Source organism: Onychostoma macrolepis, chromosome 02 (assembly GCF_012432095.1).
Source record: "Onychostoma macrolepis isolate SWU-2019 chromosome 02, ASM1243209v1, whole genome shotgun sequence".
Classification (NCBI taxonomy): Eukaryota; Metazoa; Chordata; class Actinopteri; order Cypriniformes; family Cyprinidae; genus Onychostoma; species Onychostoma macrolepis.
This window is the reverse complement of record NC_081156.1, coordinates 9,925,474-9,944,543: the sequence shown is the minus strand read 5'-3', so window position 1 is coordinate 9,944,543 and position 19,070 is coordinate 9,925,474. Positions and strand designations below refer to the sequence as shown.

At 40.2% G+C, this 19,070-nt stretch overlaps 1 pseudogene; it reads right to left on the bottom strand.

The window, feature by feature from the left end:
• The window catches only part of LOC131522177 (tripartite motif-containing protein 16-like), a 52,009-nt pseudogene that overhangs the window by 19,960 nt on the left and 12,979 nt on the right, over nt 1-19,070 (bottom strand).

Here is a 19,070-nt window from a genome sequence, read left to right as displayed (position 1 = left end):
AAAGCACTTTTTGTAAATGATATGTTCACTGACCATAAACTAGATGTGCTTTGTCTGACAGAAACCTGGCTAAAACAAGATGATTACATTACTTTAAACGAGTCTACACCCCAAGATTACTGTTACAAGCATGAACCGCGTCCAAAAGGTAAAGGGGGAGGTGTTGCTACAATTTATAGAAATATTTTCAGTATCTCTCAGAGGTTGGGTTTCAAGTATAATTAGATTCAAGTAATGGTGCTTCATATAACGTTATCCAAAGAAACAAGTGTTAATGATAAATCCCTGTGATGTTTGTACTGGCTACTGTATACAGGCCACCAGGGCACCATACAGACTTTATTAAAGAATTTTCTGATCTTCTATCGGAGTTAGTGCTGACTGCAGATAAAGTCCTAATCGTTGGTGATTTTAATATCCATGTTGATAATGATAGAGATTCGTTGGGATCAGCATTTATAGACATTCTAAACTCAATTGGTGTTAAACAACACGTGTCAGGACCTACTCATTGTCGAAATCATACTCTAGATTTAATACTGTCACATGGAATTGATGTCAGTGGCGTTGAAATTTTGCAGCAGAGCGATGATATCTCAGATCATTATCTAGTCTCCTGTATATTCCATATAGCTAAAGCTGTAAAGCCAACTTCTTGTTACAAATATGGTAGAACCATTACCTCTACCACAAAAGACTGCTTTATAAATAATCTTCCTGACTTATCTCAGTTCCTCAGCATATCCAATAGCTCAGAACAACTTGATGATGTAACAGGAACTATGGACTCTCTCTTTTCTAGCACTTTAGATGCGGTTGCTCCTTTACGCTTAAGGAAGATTAAGGATAAGAGTCCAACACCGTGGTATAATGAGCACACTCGCCCTAAAGAGAGCAGCCCGGAAAATGGAGCGCAGCTGGAGGAAAACTAAATTAGAGGTATTTCGTTTAGCTTGGCGGAAAGTACCCTATCCTACAGAAAAGCATTAAAACTGCTAGATCTGATTACTTTTCGTCTCTTCTAGAAGAAAACAAACATAACCCCGTTATTTATTCAATACAGTAACTAAATTAATGAAAAATCAAGCATCAACAGGTGTTGGCATTTCCCAAGAGCATAGCAGTAATGACTTTATGAACTACTTCACTTCCAAGATCGATACTATCAGAGATAAAATTATATCCCTGCAGCCGTCAGCTACAGTATCGCATCAGATAGCGCACTATAGACCCCCTGAGGAACAATTCCACTCATTCTCTACTGTAGGAGAGGAAGAATTGTATAAACTTGTTAAATCATCTAAACCAACAACATGTATGTTAGACCCGATTCCATCTAAACTACTAAAAGAGCTGCTTCCAGAAGTCATAGATCCTCTTTTGGCTATTATTAATTCATCACTGTCATTAGGATATGTCCCCAAAACCTTCAAATTGGCTGTTATTAAGCCTCTCATTAAAAACCACAACTTGACCCCAAAGATCTAGTTAATTACAGACCGATCTCAAATCTCCTTTTCTGTCAAAGATACTAGAAAAGGTAGTATCCTCACAATTATAGTCCTTCCTAGAGAAAATGATATCTGTGAGGAATTCCAGTCAGGATTTAGATCGTATCATAGTACTGAGACTGCTCTCATTAGAGTTACAAATGACCTGCTTCTATCATCTGATTGTGGTTGTATCTCTTTATTAGTTCTACTGGATCTTAGCGCTGCGTCGACACTATCGACCACAACATTCTTTTGAATAGACTACAAAACTTTGTTGGCATTAGTGGAAGTGCCTTAGCATGGTTCAAATCGTACTTATCTGACCGCCATCAGTTCGTAGCAGTGAATGAAGAGGTATCATATCGATCACAAGTGCAGTATGGAGTACCTCAAGGCTCAGTACTAGGGCCGTTACTTTTCACGCCTATATGTTACCCTTGGGAGATATTATCAGGAGACATGGTGTTAGCTTTCACTGTTATGCTGATGATACTCAGCTCTATATTTCTTCGTGCCCGGTGAAACGCACCAAATTGAGAAACTAACGGAATGCATAGTCGATATAAAAACTGGATGACGAGTAATTTTTACTGCTAAATTCTGAAAAAACAGAGGTGTTAATTATCGGACCTAAAAATCCCACATGTAACCTAGAACATTATCTAACACTTGACGGCTGCTCTGTCAATTCTTCTTCATCAGTCAGGAACCTAGGTGTGCTGTTCGATAGCAATCTGTCATTTGAAAGCCATGTTTCTAGCATCTGTAAAACTGCATTTTTCATCTCAAAAGCATATCTAAATTGCGACCAATGCTCTCAACGTCAAATGCAGAAATGTTAATTCATGCGTTTATGACCTCAAGGTTAGACTATTGTAATGCTTTATTGGGTGGTTGTTCTGCACGCTTGATCAACAAACTACAGTTGGTCCAAAATGCAGCAGCTAGAGTCCTTACTAGAACCAGGAAATATGACCATATTAGCCCGGTTCTGTCAACACTGCACTGGCTCCCTATCAAGCATCGGATAGATTTTAAAATCTTGTTAATTACTTATAAAGCCCTGAATGGTTTAGCTCCTCAGTACTTGAGCGAGCTCTTATCGCATTATAGTCCTCCACGTCCGCTGCGTTCTCAAAACTCTGGCCGCTTGATAATACCTAGAATATCAAAATCGACTGCGGGCGGCAGATCCTTTTCCTATTTAGCACCCAAACTCTGGAACAGTCTACCTAACACTGTTCGGGAGGCAGACACACTCTGTCAGTTTAAATCTAGATTAAAGACCCATCTCTTTAGCCTGGCTTACACATAACACATTAATACGCTTCTATTATTCAAATCCGTTAAAGGATTGTTAGGCTGCATTAATTAGATCAACCGAACCGAACACTCCCCATAACACACGATGTACTCGTTACATCGTAAGTTGAATGGCATCTGCGCTAATGTTTGTCTGTTTCTTTCCTAGTCTGTTTCTCGGTCCGTGTCCGATCAGATGGTGGGTCGGCGCCGGAGGTGGCGTCTGCGGCCCTGATCGTCGGCGGAGACCAGGACGCCGGATGACCCCAGAGATATATCCCCAGATATATCAACCAAAAATAACAAAATAACTAAAATATAATAAAATACCTAACTACATAATACTACTATTGTTAGAAATTGCAACAAAATTAAAATAGAAATAGAAACTTTTGAACTGCGGGTTTCGTCTGGTCAGAGGAGAACTGGCCCCCCGACTGAGCCTGGTTTCTCCCAAGGTTTTTTTCTCCATTCTGTCTCAGAGGGAGTTTTGGTTCCTTGCCGCTGTCGCCTCTGGCTTGCTCAGTTGGGGACACTTAATTTCTAGCGATTATCGCCGATTTGATTGCACAGATACTATTTAAACTAAACTGAGCTAGACAATGACATCTCTGAATTCAATAATGAAATGCCTAAATGAAAATTGAGTGTTTAATCTTATCATTATACATTACTGACACTCTATCCTCCAATTTGATACTGTTAAGTGCTTTGACACAATCTGTATTGTAAAAGCGCTATATAAATAAAGGTGACTTGACTTGACTTGACTGTTTTGACGATGCTTTTCATGCTTCTCTGGGCCTTGACAGTGTAATTTACTTGGCAGTCAATGGGACAGTCATATTTCATCCAAAATAGCTTAAATAGTGTTCCGAAGACGAACAAAGCTTTTATGGGTTTGGAACGACATGGGGGTAAGTGATTAATGACACAAACATTTTGGGGTGGAGTAACCCTTTAAGTATATCATAAAACATTGTTGACAAGATCACATGACGGATGCAATTGGAAACCACTAGAAATTCAAGTTTAGCATTTTATAAACAATGTTTGAACTGGAACTTGATAATTCAATCTCAACCTGTTCTGCACGTTACTCTGTACTTCACTTTCATTCATTTCATTTCTTATAATTTCTAGTCTTCCTGTGAAGAAATCCTGAACGAGGGTCGACGGTTCAGATGAAGGGAACCTACGCTTCCAAGACTCATGTATGAACAACTTTGAGAATCCATGGACAATTTGAGCTTTTTTCAAATCTCAACATGGAACTTGGACCGAACATGCAGCAAAAGAAAATAAAAAAAGTAGTTTCCTCAAGCTGGCACATGGCAAGAGATACTAAAAGCACACAAACACTTGGAGCCCTGCTCTTAATTTAGATTGTATAGTTCTCTTAGTTTCACATTGAAATGTGAGGCATGAGTGCATGAATTTTTGTTCTTTATTTTCAAATGCTGTATAAAGTTTTTTTTTTTTTGCAGTACCATGTCAGTTGTAGATGACAGAATTCATTTTGGGTGAACTGTCCTTTTAAATAACATTTCACTTGACTATTGACTATAAGTCTATAGCAGTTGTTATTAACGACAGCCCTGTCTTTGTATAAATGTTTTCCCATGTATCTGAAAATGTTTTGAATCTTGACTGTTTCACAGTGAAGTTTATCTTTGTGACCACTATTTGGTGCAACACCAATATTGTACGAGTACCTGCTCATGTTTTCTTTTTTCTGCCTGTTGCTGTTTAAAACTAATATGTTTTCCATAATACAAGCATTTTCAACGGTGCTTTACATATTGTTAAATTAATTGATGTCATAATATTTTTGTCTTCACCTGTTAAAGGCAAATAAAAGCTACTGAACACAGTTTTAAAAATGTTTACACGAGGTAAAAACAAACCATGTTAAATTTGTACATATTGTGCTGGATCTATTTGCTGCTAAAGATAGGGCCTATGTTATCATTTTTTTTAGAAATTTTTGCGTAACGGATTGTCCGTTTATGGTACAGAAGAAAATGTAAATCTACAGAATTTAATTTACCAGAAAATGTCCTGGTAATTTTCTGCCAGCAAATTCTCAGTTTTTACGGAATTGTTTTTTACAGTGAGATATGAGAGTCTGACTGATGATTATATAATAAGACACTCATGAAATGTTTCTCTGTGAGTCTGGTGTCACAGCAGGATCTGCTCAAGTCCACTATGACCCTGTTCTTCTAGATGTGTGTTACCTGCAGGAACTGGATGTGATCCTGTGTGTGTGAAAGCTGCTCCAGCTCAGCGTCTCTCCTCCTCAGATCATTGATCTCCTGCTCCAGTCGCTCCAGTCGTCCTTCAGCTCGACTCACTGCTTGCTTTTCCTGATCTCTGATCAGCCGTATCAGCTCAGAGCGGCTTCTCTCAATGGAGCGGATGAGCTCAGTAAAGATCCTCTCGCTGTCCTCCACTGCTGTCTGTGCAGAGCGCTGTTAGGACACACAGTGATTCAGGCTTCAGTGAGTCTGAACTGAGACTGAGACAAACTTCTCTTCTTCTCCAGACTCACCTTCTGAGACTCCACAGCCTCTCTCAGCTGCTGGAGATCTTTCTCTCTCTGCTGGATTCTCTGCTGGAACGTCTTCTGCGTCTCCTTCAAGTCTCTCTGTTGAGGAAATAATGCTTAAATATGTTACACCGTACACCGTACCACAAAATGATTATATAAAGGTTGCGTGAATTTATTTATTTATTCAAAATTAGCATGTGAATACCTCCTGAACTAATATTGATATGAATACTAATATAATGTGTACTAGTACTACTTCTAGTTGTGATCATTATTGCAAAATAAACCCTTTCATTGTTACAAGCATTGATTGCACCATTAAGGTTTATTATTAACTGTTAATGATAATTATTTGTTGTTAAAGAACAAATAATATTGTTACCTCTTTATTATCTCTTAAAGAATAAAATCATGAATTAATCATAAGTTTAATTTCTCATCAGTCCTCACCTGTTTCTCTGTCCTCTGTGCTGCAGCTGATACAGTGTCGTGGTTTTTATGTTCATCCATACACAGCACACATATACATTTCTGATCAGTGCGACAGAAAACCTCGAGGAGCTTCTCATGTTTCTGGCAGATCATCTCCTGCAGTCGTCCAGTGGCTTCAGTCAGATTGTGTCTCTTTCCTTTAAACAAACTCTCATGTTGTTCGAGGTGATTCTGACAGTAAGAGTTCAGACACACCAGACAGGACTTGACAGCTTTGTGTTTTCTTCCAGTACAGACGTCACACTGAACATCTCCAGCTCCAGCAGGAACCACACTTTGAAGATTAGTCTTCTTCAGTTTCTCCACCATTTCAGCCAAGATGGTGTTTTTACCTAAAATAGGTCTTGGACTGAAGGTCTGTCTGCACTGAGGGCAGCTGTAGACTCTCTTCTCATCCTCCTGATCCCAGCAGTCTGTAATACAGCTCTTACAGTAACTGTGTCCACACTGGATGGCCACTGGATCCTTCAGGAGATCCAGACACACCGGACACAAGAACTGCTCCACTGAAATACGGGCTTCTGCCATTTTCCTGCATGTGAGGCTGATATAAAGTTGCAACAGGACAACAGCACTTAAGTTTCGGTTTCTCTGATTCTTCCTGGTTCTGTGTCTGAGAGACGGAACAACAGGCGTGTCTGTAAATTCCCGGATAATAGAAATGTCCACTAGATGTCAGCCTCATACAGACACTGGACTGGTTCTAATGGAATGCTAGCACAACCAAAGCAACAAATGGCTTATATATGGTTTTATAAAATATTTCTGAAAAAAACAAAACAATAACACTTAGCAGTTATTTATATATCACGTGTCTAATCTCAAGCTGTTTTTACGCGAGAGACTGTAATAAATGACAAGTGAGTGATTCTATAATTGCAGGTACATTTGGTGTCCAAAGTCATTATGTTTTCTGCTTTTTTCAAATGGATATATTTTTTTAATTATTTTAATATTGTGTTACTCAATTACAAGATGTTACAGTCCATAATAATATAATTAGTCAGTGCATTTTTTTCCATCATGTATCATTGTGTAATCAAAATATTTTATTATAGGCTACTTTTCATTTGTTAATATTTCATTCATTTTATTTATAAAAACCCTAAAGAGTAATTTTCCTAATTCTAAAACATTATTTGTTTTAAAAATAACTTTTTCTTATAAAATGTGTGACAGTAAATCTTGCATCAACTATGTAAGATACAGGAAATGATGTCACTTTCCTCGCTGATAAGATCTGAAGCACTGAAAAGTCTATATGCTCTCTGTAAGAAAATATTTTAATCTAAAAAGTTCTTACACCAAGAATTATTTTATAAAGTGTCAAAACTGTCACCACAATATTAATTGAAGTTTATTTGTATAGCGCTTTTTACGATACAATCGTTGCAAAGCAGCTTTACAGGAAATTAAGTTTCTACTATATATATGCATACACACACGCACACATGCACATATATATACATACATATACACATACACACAGAAGAAACCCAATATATTTAAGTTATGACAGACTTAACTTGGTAATTATGTGTTGTCTGAGGGTTGGCATCCTCCATGGTCCTCTGTGGTGTTGCCATCATCTCTTCTCAGGTGTTTGGTCATCTCGAATCTTTTTAAGGGTTGGATCCAGACTGACGCTTCAGTAATTCCTAGTTCGGCAGAATCAGAGAAACAGATAGAGACATAATTAGCGTAGCTGCTGTTCTATTCAAGCAAAAATGATTTGTTCAACCCAATCTAAAGAATTATAATGTACATTTGATCAGATATAAATGCAGTACAAGATTATAAGATGCATTATGTGAATGCTTGGCTAAAGAGATGTGTCTTTAATCTAGATTTAAACAGAGAGAGTGTGTCTGAACCCTGAACGTTATCAGGAAGGCTATTCCAGAGTTTGGGAGCCAAATGTGAAAAAGCTCTACCTCCTTTAGTGGACTTTGCTATCCTAGGTACTACCAAAAGTCCAGAATTTTGCGACCTTAGGGAGCGGGTTGGATTGTAGCGTGGTACACGTGGTACCTAGTTAGGTACGCAGGAGATAAACCATTTAGTGCCTTATAGGCAAGTAATAATATTTTGTAATTGATCCGGAACTTAATAGGTAGCCAGTGCAGAGACTGTAAAATTGGGGTAATATGATCATATTTTCTTGACCTGGTAAGGACTCTAGCCGCTGCATTTTGGACTATCTGTAGCTTGTTTATTGAAGATGCCGGACAACCACCTAACAGTGCATTACAATAGTCCAGTCTAGAGGTCATGAATGCATGAACTAGCTTTTCTGGATCTGAAACATCATGTTTCGAAGCTTGGCAATGTTTCTAAGATGGAAGAATGCTGTTTTTGTAACATGGGAAATATGATTTTCAAAGGACAAGTTGCTGTCTAATGTAACACCCAGATTTTTGACTGTAGAGGACGTAACAGTACATCCGTCTAGTTGCAAATTGTAATCCAAGAGATTCTGAGTACTGTTTTTGGACCAATAAGTAATATCTCGGTCTTATCCGAATTTAATAGGAGGAAATTATTGGTCATCCAATCTTTTACATTTTTAACACAATCTATTAGCTTAGATAGTTCAGACGTTTCATCTGGTCTTCTTGAGATATATAGTTGAGTATCATCAGCATAACAATGATAACTAATCCCGTATTTTCTAATAATATCACCAAGGGGCAACATGTATATTGAAAATAGCAGAGGACCTAGGACAGATCCTTGTGGTACTCCATACTTTACTGGTGATAGTTGAGATGACTCCCCGTTTAAATAAACAAAGTGGTAGCGATCGGATAGGTAGGATCTAAACCATCTTAAAGCCTGCCCTTGAATACCCGTATAGTTTTGTAATCGATCTATGAGTATGTCATGGTCTATAGTGTCAAACGCAGCACTAAGATCAAGTAAAACTAGCAATGAGGTGCAGCCTTGGTCTGACGCAAGTAGCAAGTCATTTGTAATTTTAACAAGTGCAGTTTCTGTGCTATGGTGAGGCCTGAAACCTGACTGAAATTCGTCATGGAGATCATTTTTTTGCAAGAAGCAGCACAATTGAGCAGACACAACTTTTTCTAAAATTTTAGACATAAACGGCAGATTTGAAATGGGTCTGAAATTTGCCAGTTCACTAGAATCTAGTTGTGGTTTCTTAATAAGAGACTTAATAACCGCCAGCTTGAATGGTTTTGGGACGTGACCTAAAGATAACGATGAGTTAATAATATTGAGAAGCGGTTCTTCTGCTACAGGTAACAACTCTTTCAGTAGTTTAGTGGGTACAGGATCTAATAAACATGTTGTTGGTTTAGATGCAGTGATAAGTTTATTTAGCTCTTCCTGTCCTATAGTTGTAAAGCACTGCAGTTTTTCTTTGGGAGCGGTGAATGAAACTGAAGTACTAGACGGTGTAGAACCTACATTTGTTATTGTATTTCTAATGTTATCTATTTTATCAGTGAAGAAATTCATAAAGTCATTACTATTAAACTGTGAGGGAATATTTAGATCGGGTGGCGTCTGTTTATTTGTTAGTCTAGCCACTGTGCTAAATAAAAACCTTGGATTGTTTTGGTTATTATCTATGAGTTTGTGGATATGCTCTGCCCTGGCAGCTTTTAGAGACTGTCTATAGCTGGACATACTGTTTTTCCACGCAATTCTAAAAACTTCCAAGTTAGTTTTTCTCCATTTGCGCTCAAGATTACGAGTTTCTTTCTTGAGAGAATGGGTATAACTGTTGTACCATGGCGCAGTACGTTTTTCTCTAACCTTTTTCATATTGAGGGGGGCAACAGCTTCTAATGTATTAGAGAAGATAGTGCCCATGTTGCTAGTCATTTCGTCTAGTTCACGTGTATTTATGGGTACACAGAGCAGTTGAGATAAATCAGGCAGGTTATTTGTGAAACTATCTTTGGTGGCTGGAACAATAGTTCTGCCCAGACGATAACGCGGAGCCATATAGTTAATATCGGTAATATGCAGCATGCATGATACAAGGAAATGATCAGTAACATCGTCACTTTGAGGTACGATATCTATATCAGTAAGATCAATTCCATGCGATATAATTAAATCTAGCGTATGATTGAAACTGTTGAGCGTCGAGTGCGCAGTTCACCATCACTCGTTTACGGAAACAAAAGCAAAACGTTGCTCATGGTTTATTCACCTCTTCAACTTGCTCTTTTATTCAGCATTAACTTTTTCACAATACATTCGTATCGCTCTCGTACAACGAGAGGCGTAAACACGTAACAACATACGTCACCACTTACGTACCTTAATACCTTCAAATAAAACAATAGGTAATTTGTCTGATACCGTAGTGCAATATATAAGAGTGCAATACTTAACACGCCCTCTCGCTCTTAGCTTATTGTATTATCAGAAAACTAACAAAAACAAAAATGAAAACAAATAAGACTTCTATTTTACATCAATAATGTAAACACACATATACTCTTAAGTCCCAAATATATCTCGAGCAAATCTCTTCAGTTTTTGCTTAGTTGCTGGCTTCGTCATAATGTCAGCAATCATTTTCTCAGTGGGACAATACTCCAAGATTACCTTGCCATCATTTACAGTTTCCCTTATAAAATGGTACTTGATGTCAATGTGCTTGCACCTTTGCCTACAGATCGGGTTTCTGGCTAGTGCTATGGTACCTTGGTTGTCTTCATACACCTTTGTTTGTGTGTACTGATATGTGTCCATATCCCTGAGTAACTGCTCTAAGTAGATACATTCCTGCATGGCTGATGCTAAGGACATGTATTCTGCTTCACAAGTAGACAGTGCCACTGTTGATTGTTTTCTGGTTTTCCATGAAATCAGAGAACTTCCTTCATTTAAACTGACTCAATAACCTGACGTACTACGTCTGTCTTTTGTGTCTGAAGCCCAATCAGCATCACTATATACTCTTAGACCTAATTTTGCTGTGACATTTCTTCTGAAACATAATCCCTGTTCTGCTGTACCTTTAAGGTATCTGAACACATGTTTTACTGTGTTCCAGTGTTGTTCTGTTGGTTCAGCAAAATGCTGAGATAATTTACTGACAACAAAACTTAAATCTGGTCGTGTGCAAGTGGACAAGTAGATTAAACTTTCCACTGCGTCCCTGAATCTCTGTGTCTGTCTCAGATGTCTGTGTTTCTCTTTCTTTGGTTGTCCTAGTTGTGAACTTCACCAACCTATGTTTTGGACCTTCCTGTGTTAGGATAGTACACTAGATAAGCTGGACTGTTTTGTCGTAGCCTATAAAAAGACCCCGATCACATCTAGAGTCTAGTTTACCTTTCTCTTGTTTGTAGGCAAAACATATTGATCCAAATTTCTGCATTATGGAAACATCTGGCTTTCTGCCCGTGAATAGCTCATATGGCGTTTTCTTTGTCCGTCTACAGTAGCACCTGTTTCTCACGTAAACTGATGTTTGCATAGCGTAGTTCCACAATTCATCTGGTAACTCACTCTCAATCAGTAAGCACCTGCTCATGTCATAGAGTGTTCTCCAACCTCTCTCTGCTGTGCCATTCTGGTGAGGCGAATAAGGTGCAGACGTTTCATGTCTAATCTTATTCTTTGTTAACAGTGCCTGAAAGTCTCGACTCTTAAACTCAGTGCCGTTATCTGAACGGATGCACTTGACTTCTCCATAAGGTGCTATGTCTGCCAAGAACTTTTCTGTGGCTTGTACTGTGTCTGCCTTAGACTTTAGAAAATACACTAGCATAGTACCTGAGTAATCGTCTGTCAAAGACTGTGCATACCTGTACCCTTCTTTTCTCTGTGTTGGCATAGGGCCGGCCAAATCAGTGTGAATTAGTTCTAAAGGTTTCTTTGCCTTTGTGTCTGGCTCTCTGTTTCTTGTCTGAGTGAATTTTCCCTTCGTACACACTTCACATAACCAATTTTGTCTAACCATGCTTCCCTTTATCTCCATGCCTCTAACCACACCTTGTAACTTTTGTACATCTTCGAAGTTACAATGACCCATAATTTCATGCCACGTTTGTAAATCATGACTTACTTTGCACTGGTCAACACTTTTTTCAATAGTTGGCAAATAATACAAATTTCCACTTTCGTGGATGTCAAACTTGCTACCGTCTTTGGTAACCATCTGACTGTCCCCCTTTTTAAAGGTAATCGCTGCTCCTCCGTTTGTTGCCCTTGCTACTGAAAAAATGTCATGTGGGTATGAAGGCATGTACAGTGCGTCCCTTAGTTGTGCTCTTTGATGTTTTCCAGTGTCGTCTAGAAAATATATCACTGCAGTTCCTCTTTGTTGTGCCATTCCGCTGCATTTTGTTCCATCGGCTAATTCCACTGAATGAGTCTCTGGTTGAAAAAGCTGTCAAAGTTTTGAACTTTCTGATGTCGTTCACGATGTGAGATGTTGCTCCGGCATCTACCATGATACTTTTCTTCTTTATATTGTCTGGCGGTCTTTCATACTCTGAGTGTTCAGCTTTGAAGAGGTGGTCTTGATCACTGTCTTGTTCATCTGCAACCTTTCTGGCACCATCTTGGTCACCCTTTTTCTTGCACAGGAATTCTGCATGTGTACTATTTTTACAATGGTTGCACCACACCCTCTTGTAACACTTTCTTGCTTTATGCCCTCTTGTTCCACATTTGTAACATGTCACATCTTCATCTTTTCTATCCTTAGTTTGTGACTTGGAAGGGCCTCGTCCTTGTCTCGTATGTGTCTTCATCACGTTATCTGTGGTTTCTGTTCTTTTAATTTTTTCCGCCTCCTCGTAAATCCGCAGTCGTCTTTTGAAGTCCGTGAACGTAACTTTGTCCTCATTTTGCGTAACGTGGACGGCAAGCGGCTTGAAAGAGTCTGGTAGCCCGCGGAGAATCATAGCAATGGTCAGCCCGTCGCTCATGGCTTCTCCTGCATCTCTTAGGCTGTGATGATGTTCTCTGCTCTTATTAAGTAATCGGTAACGCTCTCGTTGTCAGTCATGCGGATCTGGGTCAACAGCGTGTACATATTTATTATCCGTGGCTTACTTTTCCCTGAATAATGCTCCTTCATTATTTTCAGGGCTTTCCTGCCATCGTCAGCAGCTTCATGTCTTATCAGTGATAGGCTTTTATCATCTATCAGTCTTATCAGTTCAGCGTAGCAATCAGAATTTTTCCGTCTGTCTTCAGCTAGCTGTTCAGCATCGGCATCAGCGGGCTCATGCAAAATAGTCTCTTTTAGCTTTAGAGTATGCAGATAACCTAGAAATCTTGTTTCCCAAAGATCATATTTATCTTCTGATCCGTCAAACAAAAGCTGCGGTACCTGGAATCCTGTCGCTCTACTTGCCATTTTGTGGAGTCGCCGTCTTTCAGCTCTTTTCTGAATAACGCGTAATTCGTCGCGTATAACTTGCTCAAAAACACTCGCTTGTTTCCGTGACTGGGCCCATAACCTGTTGAGCGTCGAGTGCGCAGTTCACCATCACTCGTTTACGGAAACAAAAGCAAAACGTTGCTCATGGTTTATTCACCTCTTCAACTTGCTCTTTTATTCACCATGAACTTTTTCATAATACATTCGTATCGGCTCTCGTACAATGTAGAGACGTAAACACGTAACAACATACGTCACCACTTACGTACCTTAATACCTTCAAATAAAACAATAGGTAATTTGTCTGATACCGTAGTGCAATATATAAGAGTGCAATACTTAACAGAAACGATGAGTGGGCCCGGTGACGTTTTGCTTGACTCCAAAAGAGTTTATTAGGTCAGTAAACACAAGTCCTAACGCATCATTTGTATTATCAACGTGAATGTTAAAATCTCCGACAATTAGCGCTTTAATTGGGTCTCTCCAGATTTTGCAATTTTGCGGTATTTTTCTTACTCATCTCGGGCCTGTTCGTGCAGAACAGTTGTGCCTTTACATCGTACACCCGTTGTGAGCTTTTGGATATCGGTTTGCGAATTTCCGACATTTTTATGGACAATCTTCGACTCCTTCTTGAGATCGCTAGGACACCCGAGGCTATGCACCCTACCCGGCCGGGCGGAAGTGCTCGCAGGCGGTGTCGAGATCGTAAACAAAGGCGGGGGAAGCGTGGAGGACTAAGAGCTAAGCTAAGGCTAACACCACACCGGCTCTCTTTACCCAGCATTTTCCTTGCCAATGTACGGTTGCTAGTGAACAAAATGGAGGAGATTCGACTCAGCATCACACACAGCAAGAAACTTTTGAACTGTAACGTCCTAATCTTCACGGAAACCTGGTTAAACAGCGGAATACCGGACACCGCTATTGAGCTAGCGGACGCCACACACTCGGGCGGATAGAACATTAGATGGCTCGGTAAGACCAGAGGTGGTGGATTGTGCATTTACATTAACAAAGCTTGGTGCACAAACTCTGCTATTGTTGGGAGTCATTGTTCAGCTAACCTTGAGTTTCTCATGGTTAAATGTAGACCGTTTATCTACGCGGAGTTCACTTCCACCATTATAACTGCAGCCTATATTCCCCGGATGCTGATGCCAAGCTTGCTATGAAAGAACTTCACGCAGCCATCAGTAAACAACAGACTGATCACCCGGAAGCAGCTTTTATTGTTGCAGGTGACTTTAATCACTCAAACTTAAAGTCAGTGCTACCCAAGTTTCACCAGCATGTTTCCTGTCACACCAGAGGAAACAAAACCTTAGACCATGTTTACACAAACATGGCTGGAGCTACGTTGCGACACCCCTCCCCCACCTGGGACAGTCAGATCACCTTTCTTTGTTCCTCACCCCCAAATATGCACCCCTCATCAACCGTGTGAAGCCATCAGTGAAGACCATCAAGGTGTGGCCTGCGGGGGCAGATTCCACACTCCAGGAAAGGTTTCTACACTCAGACTGGAGTATGTTTGCTTCTCAAGCCACCAGTGGCGCTCACACAGACATTGACTCTTACACCTCCTCTGTATTGGATCATATCAATATCACCATTGACAGTGTTACAACCCAGAAACAGATCACCACATATCCAAATCAGAAGCCTTGGATGAACAAGGAAGTGCGACTCCTGTTGAAGTCACGCAACACTGCTTTCAGATCAGGAGATGCACAAGCCTACAGCATATCCAGAGCAAACCTGAAGAGGGGCATCAAAAGGCCAAGCACTGCTACAAGCTAAAGATAGAGGACACTTTTCCAACTCTGACCCTCGACGCATGTGGCAGGGCATTCAGGCTATCAGTGACTACAAACCCACCCACTCCACCCCGCAGCCACTGATGTCAACTTCCTGAACAAGCTAAATTACTTTTATGCTCGCTTTGAAAGAGACAACAGAGAAACTGCCACCAAGCTCAATCCCTCAGCTGACCACCCACCAATCATACTCTCCTCCACAGATGTCTGCAAGGCACTGAGCCGGATCAGCGCGCACAAGGCTGCTGGACCAGACAACATCCTGGTCGTGTTCTCAGGGCATGTGCGGAGCAGCTCGCTGGGGTTTTACAGACATTTTCAATCTGTCTCTTGCCCAAGCAGCCGTACCAACATGCTTTAAATGCACTTCCATTGTGCCAGTGCCAAAACACTCTAGTCCGAGGTGCCCTAATGACTACCGCCCTGTAGCACTCACACCCATCGTTATGAAGTGCTTTGAGCGGCTGGTCCTGGAACACCTAAAAGACTCTCTACCATCCACATTGGACTCACACCAGTTTGCCTACCGTAGCAATAGGAGCACAGAGGATGCAGTTTCCATGGCACTGCACTCTGTGCTCACTCACCTGGACAATAAGAACACTTATGCACGTATGCTGTTTGTTGACTTCAGCTCAGCATTCAACACTGTCATCCCAACCAAGTTAATAGCCAAACTTGGAGACCTGGGCATCAATACCTCAATGTGCAACTGGATTTTGGACTTCCTGACCAACAGACCCCAGAATGTTCGATCAGGATTCACCTGCTCTACATCCATCACACTTAACACTGGTGTATCACAGGGCTGTGTGCTAAGCCCGTTTCTCTACTCCCTCTTCACCTCCGACTGCAAGCCTGTGTATGGATCTAATTCCATCGTCAAGTTTGCAGACGACACCACGGTGATTGGCCTCATCAGTAACAACGATGAGACTGCCTATAGGAGGAGATCCAGCACCTGGCCACATGGTGCACTGAAAATAACCTGCTCCTCAACACCACCAAAACGAAGGAGCTCATCGTGGACTTCAGGAAGGAGTCAAGAGGCACACGACACCATCCACATCAATGGAATGGCTGTTGAGCGTGTCTCCAGTTTCAAGTTCCTGGGGATCCACATCTCGGCGGACATGTTGTGGAAAACCAACACCTCCAGCCTGGTCAAGAAGGCTCACCAGCGCCTCTTCTTTCTGAGGACACTGAGGAAGAATCAGCTATCCTCGGCTATCCTGGTGAACTTCTATCGCTGCGCAATAGAAAGCATCCTGACCAACTGTGTCACAGTATGGTATGGGAGCTGCTCTGTTGCGGAGCGCAAGGCCCTGCAGCGGGTGGTGAAAACTGCCCAGCGCATCACAGGGACTCCACTACCTGCCATCGAACACATCCAGAGGAAACGCTGTCTGCATCGAGCTCGCAGCATCCTTAAGGACTCCTCTCACCCAGCCCACAGACTGTTTTCTCTCCTGCCCTCCGGCAGGCGTTTCAGGTGCCTCCAGACCAGGACCAGCAGATTAAAGAACAGTTTCTTCCCCAGAACTGTCTCTTTACTGAACTCTAACCCCCGTTGATCCACTTCCTCATATATTGTTAACTCTTCTCTCCTACCTCACATCGGCCTTATTTGCACTACTGAATGTAAATTTTTATTACAGTAACAACTGTTTACTTTTGTATCTTGCACTACCATACCTAATTGGATTACGCTCATTTGCACTGCCGACTGTTGTTTACATTATCAATGTTTACATTAGCATTTTGCACCGTATGTCTAATTGTAATATGCAATCACTTCCACTGCACTTTTACACCTTGTTTATAGTAATAGCCATCTTTATATATATTATATTGATAGTACATATCACCTGTAAATTCTGTTTATAGTAATAGCCATCTGTATATTTATTCACTATACATATTCACCTGTAAATTCTGTTTATATTAATAACCATCTTTCTATATATATTTATACATATATTCAGTACATATCCTTGTCCTGCACTTATTCAACCATTGTATATACTGCACTTGCTGCTATTGCACTTCTGGTTAGGCCTAAACTGCATTTCGTTGCCCTGTACCTGTACTTGTGTAATGACAATAAAGTTGAATCTAATCTAATCTATTTATCAACATTAACCAATAGATCTGAGAGGAAATCTGCAAATTCTTTTAGGAATTCTGTATATGGCCCTGGTGGTCTATACACAGTAGCCAGAGCAAGAGATAGGAGAGATTTCTTTTGTATATCTGACAGTGTAACAATAAGTAGAAGTATTTCGAATGAGTTAAACCTGTATCCTGTTTTCTGAGTAACATTGAGAAAATCAGTATAAATTGTAGCGACACCACCGCCACGACCAGTCTGATTGCTTACTCTCCTCAAAGAGCTCTTAGGTCCAGTAATCAATTTCTCTTAACGATCCCTCGCTGTCGCTGTAAAACCAAGGGTGGCCGGGCTTTTTCAGCTACTGCCCCGAAACTTTGGAATAGTCTGCCTGTAAATGTGAGACTCGCTTCTTCACTAGCTAGTTTTAAGTCTGCTCTCAAATCTTATTTGTTCTCCCTGGCTTTTGAATAATGCCTGCTTAAGGCTCTGTTGCCAATTTGGCTTAGATTCTGTTTTCTGTTTTTAATTTTCATATGATGTTTTTTAATTTTTAAAATATATATATATACTGTATTTGCTGTATTGTATTTGTATCTGTTGTACAGCACTTTGGTGCAACTCTGTTGCTTTTAAACGTGCTATAGAAATAAACTTTGACTTGACTTGACGGGGTTCATGTTTATAACAGTAGCTTGGTGGAGTAGACTCATTTAGACCAATATAATAATTTGGTTTAAGCCAGGTTTCAGTCAAACAAAGTACATCAAAACTATTATCTGTGATCATTTCATTTACAATAACTGCTTTGGGTGCGAGTGATCTAATGTTTAGGAGCCCAAGCTTTAGAAATTGTTTTTGTTCAGTTATTTTGCATTTTTCAGGTTTAATCACAATCAGATTTTTTCTAGATCCTACATTAAATTTATATGTTGACCTCACTATTCGGGGAACAGACACAGTCTGTATAGATTGGACAACGCTAGTACTTCTGTCATTTAGGAGGGTAGAGCAAAAGCCATCATAGCAGTTATTTGAGAATTGGCTTACTAGTCAGATGGAGCGTAGCGTCCTGGAGATGTTGTCCGACAGGAGTTCCGCTTCCTCACTATCAAAAGGAAAACAGAATTTTTAATTGATCACACCTTGTGTTATTTAAAAGTCTTTTAATCATGATTTCATTAGTGCCATGTGCTCTTAGCTTTTAGCAAGTGGAGTTTTTGGCAAAAAATAAATAGAATTGTCAATTATGTTACCGTCAAACTCTGTTACCAAGGTAGAGTAACAATGCTGACAATGAGGTAACATAATTGACAGTTCCCCAGACAATTATGTCAATTATTTTACTTTACACTTCTGTTACTTAAAGGGTCAACTCTGTTTATGAACTATTTTAAAAATAAATAAATAAAATAATCTACTACATTACTTTTAATTTATAGTTCGTTACTGAGTACGCCCACAATTTGAATTGGTATTCAAACCTTTGACGGCATTTCAGTAGCCAATAAAGATGTCAGAGCGTAAAGGGACCAATAAAAGCCCTGATATCTGAACCTGGAAAAGCCGCCGCTGCAGCAGGTGGAGAGTTGATCGGACAGTGAGGGAACTCAACATAATTTATGGACTCAAAGTTTGGAGACACAAACTGCATGGTAGTGTTATCATAAATATCTATATTTTAATACCGATACTGAAATATCTGACACAGTTCCATCACTCATTTTCCACAGTATCTACCATATATACACCGATACAAGCTGCGTCTCTCTCCTCTCCGACAGCGAGTTTGAGACGCATCCGCCTCCTGTCAAGAGTCTGAAAGCGCGGGATTGCAGGTATTCCGCATAATTTGAATCATTCCCGCGCAAATGTTGCCAGCGCTTTATTGTAACGTGAGCACAGTCATGTAATC